This window comes from Pholcus phalangioides, unplaced genomic scaffold (assembly GCF_987345545.1).
Source record: "Pholcus phalangioides strain wild (caught in Gottingen) unplaced genomic scaffold, Ppha-v1.0 ptg000022l_1, whole genome shotgun sequence".
Taxonomy (NCBI): Eukaryota; Metazoa; Arthropoda; class Arachnida; order Araneae; family Pholcidae; genus Pholcus; species Pholcus phalangioides.
The window spans coordinates 20,919,008-20,925,573 of record NW_028301615.1 but is presented as its reverse complement, the minus strand read 5'-3'; positions in this window follow the sequence as shown (position 1 = coordinate 20,925,573).

Genomic DNA, 6,566 nt, shown 5'->3' with positions numbered 1-6,566 from the left:
AGTAATTGGGAATAATACGGGATTCTCGCCAAACATATCACCAAATGTCGACGAAACTATACCAAATGTTGTTTATATAAATAACTCCTGGCGATAATAACAATGCCACACCAAGTCTGCTAAAATGTATTTCACGGCAAGCAAGATTAACGCTGTCATTTCTATCGATCGAATTTACGTAAATTTTGTAGACTGTAAAAACATGTCGCTGAAATATTTCTTCATGCATTTTGTGACCGAAAAAAGCCACAAAGTTTAGGGTGATTGCTGACAGTAACATAAAAATGAGCATTGAGCCCGCTGATGATTGTTTTAGAACGTATATTTACGTTACAATTCATTACCTGTTTTTGAAAATACAGCTGGTAGAAGAAACCCCCCCTCCCAAAGGAACGGATTTTAATAGCTTATAATGTGGTCATGTGCACAACCTCCTCGATAACCATTGTATAATCTAGGAGGTCGTGCCATGTGTTGTTCCTTTTGAAATTTTTTTCCAATGTTCAGAGGACTCTTCCTAGACGGTAGGGGGAAGTACATTAAAACACTTTGGGGAGGACCCATGTCTGTTAATAAGAACCATGTACAGAGTATCGATTATTTTCTTTTAGAAAAATTTCGAATAAATAGACTCCAACTATTTTTCTACAGTGCTCAGGTATAAAAACTACTAGCTATAATACCCGGTGCTGCCCGAGCTTTCTTCAATGAGGCTTTTTGGATCACGTGATATCTCCCTCTTTCTTTGAGGGACATGCAAACCGTGTCCAAGTTAACCAATATGGCGACTTCCTGCGCGATTCATGAAAGAAACAAATCAAGATTTAAAGAACCGTAGAAATGAATATACATTTTTTACTTTTTCAATGGGAGATAGGTATTTCGATCCCCCCCCCCCCTTTGAACTTCAAGTTATCTATGTCTGCCTGTTTCGGCTTCAAAAAATGCTTAATTAAAACTGTGGAATTTCTTCGATATACTTTACGGGCCTATAATTAATTTTAAAACATCTTAAACTATATGTGAATTGATGCAGAGAGAGTTGAATATAAAGACAATACGGAGACATTAATTTTCGTGATTGAGAGGATATAAATAAGAAGTTGAAAAATCAATGTTATTGTATGAATATCCAACTCAAAAATAGGTCCGGCTAATTACTTTATATTTAGTTTTATGGGCTTCGTATATCTCTAAGCGAACTCAATATTTCAAAAATTGAGAATTCAATACAATTTTTAAAATTATTGATGTGGCGGAAAACCCCAATAAATTTCTGCATTTCTACAGTAAAATCGGCAATTTCAACATTGATTTCTGTGGGGATCATCCTTTGTCTTACCCTCAAAGTGATGCTGATGATGATGTCTATACAAAAAGCTCTCATTACTGGGAGGATTGAAGAAGTGACAAACCATTATAAAGGCATGCGCACGTCTTAAACGCATTGCTAGGGAACCACGGTAACCAAAGTAAACGTTCCGAAAATGATTGTTGAAGCCCAATAACTATTGTCTCTTGAAAGTTTTTTGCCCATTTGGGGCATTTGCCCTGCTCTGACGAAATTTTAAAGTAGAATATCGTTCAAGTCGGGTCCCATTTTGTATATACGCAAAATTTGGCGACGATCGATCTAAAATTGTAGATTTGTATAGAGAACATACACAAACACACAGACAGAAAATCAATTTTGTATATATAGATTCAGCAAAACAAACGATGGTAATAATTTTCTGTAAAAATTTAAATTTATTCTTTCAATCCAAAAAAACGTTTTTGTCCAAAAGAGTAACACAAGAATAGTCGAGATTTAAGCAATGGCAATAGTGCATCAATTGCTATTTTTTATTAATTAATTGCAGTTTTTATAAATTAATTTATAACACCATAAAAAAAGTATTGAACTTGAAAAATTGAAATTGAAATTTTTTCTATGAGGTCTATGGGAGGATATTTTCAAAGAAGTTTCAGTTCACGACTTTGGTATTTATAAAACGTTATGACGTGACCTCTTGAAATATATATGTTATATGTTAACGGTATTTCTCACTATACATAGGAAAAGTAAGTAATAATTTATAATGTCTTTTGCTCATATTCTAAAAACTTCTTTGAAAAAAAAAACAAAAAAAAAACGAAAGCGCCGAAGAATGTGACGTTGCGTTATATCCGAAGTCGTTTAATTTCCTTGACGTCCAAAAAAAATATCACTGACGTTGTTCTCTGGGGGGGTTCTTAACCTTCTGGTGTCAGCCCCTCATACCAATAAAACGAATACCATTAACCCCCGTACTAATAAGGTGGAGACAACTGACTCATATATAGAATAATAGTCAGAATATTTAATTTAAAAAAATAATAATGAGTTAATTTTTTCCATCTATACGCTCATGGACCTCCTTGAAATGTATCTAACGACTTGAGTCCGTTGATCCCCTGGTTCAGGACCTTTTATCAGCCAGACCTTACTTACGCTTTATCTAAATTTTCATATAAACCGAGTATGACAGTATTAGATCAGATATCACACAAGGTGTATTATCCACACATCATATGATCATTAGTATTACTTACACAGTTAATGAAAATACCTCAAAATATTAGACCAAACATCACACGTGCATATAATCGATGCACACAATAAGATATTGTAACTGGATCGCAACTGGGGCGGGGGTCAGATGGGTCTGATGCCCGGGCGTTGGACCAGAGGGAAGGAGGAGCGAATTTCACCCTTTAATTTCTTCTTCTGCGTAACAAAGGGGTGCAAAACTGCGTGTTTGTCCTCAGCTGACCAATATTGTTAATTGCAACTAACAATATTCATAATTACATACTGAAATGAATTCCAATTATCATTCATTGAAAAAAAAACCCGTCAAATAAGTAAGGACCAGGAAAAAAAATATCGTTGTTGCGAGATTATCGTTGTATCGAGAAGCAGCAGTTCAAAATTAGAGTACAGACATTTCCATACAAGACTCGAAGGAATATGGTTGAGAGGGATTTTTATATCGTTATATCGAGTATCGTTGTATATAGCGAGGGTTCGTTGTATATTAATGGATAAAACGATTGAAAAATGATGAGGGGGGAAAAAAATCGATTGACACGCTTTACATTCTATTTTAATCGATGAAGATTTTAAAGAATGTGATCGGTTAAGTTGAAAAAGGTGTTGTTTTGGTGTGGGGATTGATGATAAGTCACACAGTGATTGATGATAACTTGGCAAATGGTTCCTTTTTTACTGGTGAAATAACAAGAATATTTAGGGCAAAAGGGAGAAACGTCCTGATATTTTTGCTTTTAAAGTAATATATAAAACTTATAGGCCTTATAAAAAGCCAAAAACTGAGCCCGGCGATAATAATAATAACAATAATGGAAAGACATTTAATATATCTAATTACATTGATATCCTCTCATGAAAAAAGATCAGTGTAACGTCACTGCAGAGCCCATTATGAAATACGGACTTTAATATCATTCCATTATTTCAAATGTCCGCATTTCTCTTTTATCCTTGAATATGTTTCTGAGAGGGACACGAGGGACGGAATTATACCACATTTAATATGTTTCGGGGACGGAGATTATTAAAAATCTGCGAAATTATGGGACTTGTGATGATAAAAATGCAAAATATCTCCCCCCCCCATTTCTTGGAGGCCAAGGAAGAATGTCTCCACACCAGCTGCGGCCAGTTTCTTCCGAAAACAAAATAAATTACAAAATATAATAATAATAATAAAAGTCAATTTATATAGTTCACATAAATCACCGCCAGGGGGCGATAAACTCACCGCGGGAAGCTTGGGAGTAAAACTGGAAGGCATGGAGAGAAGAAGTACCGTTTCGGAAAAAAGTTAGTCGTGCTTTTGACTCGATGGTGGTGAGAGGAGCTCTGGCGCTATCCTCTCTCGGGTGTTTGTGTGCGTGTTTACCTGGAAACATTATTTACAATTATTATTAAGATTTGATAATTGTTATACTTTGTGAATAATTTGAGGATTTTATACTTAAAATGATGACAATTATTGTGTGATTACGAGATAATTCGGTGTGACGTTTTTCCGCTCCTTTATGATTTCATAGAGGAGGTTTCTGGACCCGGAAGGTAAGTGTGATGTAAACTTACTATCTTTATTGGAGTTATTCACTGTTTAGAGCAGTGATTTCCAGAAAATATGCCTCGAGATCTGTCGAGGGATCCATAAAGGATTAAAAGATAAAATTATATTCATATGTTGATTTGTACAGTGCGATTATCCCTACAGGTGTGTCGTAGTTTTGTGAAGTTCCGTGAGATATTTCTGGAAAGTGAAATTATTTTGAAGTTATTGTATTATTTTAGGCAGTGATTGTGTGATTTGGACAGTGATTTTTATTAAGTAATGCAGGGCCGTCTCGACGCGTGAGTCGACCTTAGCACTGACTAAATTATAAATGCTCGACCGATGGTCCGCGTGCCAAATGGGGCCCTTGGATTCAGCTGTGGTCTCAAGACCTCGAACTTAATTTTGTAAAAATGAACTAAGCGGCACATTCACAGAAGTGACCCACGATGCAGTTCTACATCACTTAAGTGGCACGCGGCACATCTGCAGATTACTTAAGGGGCATTCACAGATCACTTGATTACCCGTGGCACAGTTCCAGATGACTTGCGTTACTTGCGGCACATTCACAGATCACTTAAGTGCTATATTTACAGTTCACCTGACCAACCCGTGACACAGTTGCAGAATAAGTAAGAGACCCGAGGTGCAGTTCCACACTCAAATTTCCCACCGCACAGATCACTCAAACAGCTGACGACACATTTACATATCATTCAAGTGACCCTATCTTTTTTTTCAAACCGAGCAGAACTACGGTCTATCACCATGGGTAATTTACTACCGAATGAGTTGCGCCGGATGTATGAATGTTTGTGCCCAACAGAGTCTGAGTGCGTACATGGTGGTGTCTGATTTTTCAGTGCTGCCATCTATATTTCCGAAGTGAATTGTAATCATGGGCGGAGATACGGGGGGGGGGCAGAGTCAACCCCCCCCCCCCAGAGTCAAACGTGGAGTCGACTGATCTAATGTATATATGTATAGATGAATTGACATCATCATCGTGCCCCCCAGCAATATTGACCTTGCCCCCCCCCAGACTTCCAAGTCAATCCCCGCCTATGAGTGTAATGATTGAATATTTGTACCTTTTGTAGGCCTGTTGCTCTCTGTGGAGAAACTTTTTAAGTCATCGACTCGTACACAAGGAGATCGACTCGCATTCGTGCTTCGAAGATGGGAATCACAGAAAACCAACTTCAGCCGACCACCACTATGGAGCCGGTGGGGTTCGAACTCGGGAGTTTCAGTATACTTAAGTGACCTGAGGCACAGCATTTAAGCGACCCTCGGTTCAGTTCAGGTTTCTGCCAGTGGCATATTTTCAGATCATTTAGGTGGCCCGCGACAAGTTTACAAACCAGTTAAGCGGCCCACACTCTCCTAAAGGTTGAGCACTCTTCGCCTAAATGATTGAGATCTGATATTATGACTTTCGACGGTTAAGTATGTAAATTTGTAGACCGGTACTTCAAGTTAGGTGAGCCTCCCCTTCCGCCAGAAAATCACTGCCAGGCAATACGTGATGTTATGACGGCCCTGCGGGTACGTAATGGCAATTAGAGGTCCCAATGGAGTACCTCGAGATCAGGCATGGGTGCCATTATATATTGTAGTGATAAAACTATTGATAGCTCCGATTCTGATAGTTATTTCCATCTGGTGTATAACTCTGCTTTAAGGTGCTCTTTACTAAACTACCTTGAGATCATGCAGGGGACGACACAAAATACTTTAGAGATAACACCGGTATGGACAGTGATTCCCAACCGGTGTGTCGTGGCTTTTTGGGTACCACCAGATTACTTCGCTATCGGGGAGGGTTACTGCGAGATATTACGGAAACAAAATTATATTCTATAGTTGGTAATTTTACGGGGATTTCCAACTGGTGTGTTGTGGCACTTCAGGGGTACTTTTAAAGTACCTACTCCTAGTACATCACCAGTAGCATAAGCAGGTACAGGTTTTGTCGAATTGGGAGGGGGGCGAATCAGCAAGGGTATGCATCGTAAACGAGGAGGGGAGGGGGGGGGATGAAAAAATGTCAACTTTCGCCCTCCGTATGTCAAACACATTTTCCACTGAACTTACTTTATATCTGCCTATGAACAGAAGTATCATGAGATATTTTGAAAATTATAACAGTGATGCTCTATCTTCTGTGTCATGATCTTCAGGAGTCAGGAAAGTCCTTTAATGTCATCCAGAGAGATGCCGCGAATTATTTTGGAAATATAATTATATTTTTAAAAAAAGTGATTTTGAACAGTGATTCCCAACCGGTGTGTGGTGACACTAAAGTGCCCCGAGATTTGTCACTGATGCCACCAATGCCCGCCAAAAGGGTAGAGTTCACGGGGCCCCCAAGACGATTATTTTTTTTCACACTATAAATTCATGTAGAGGGAGGGGCCGGCAAAAAGTCTGGGAGCCCTGGAT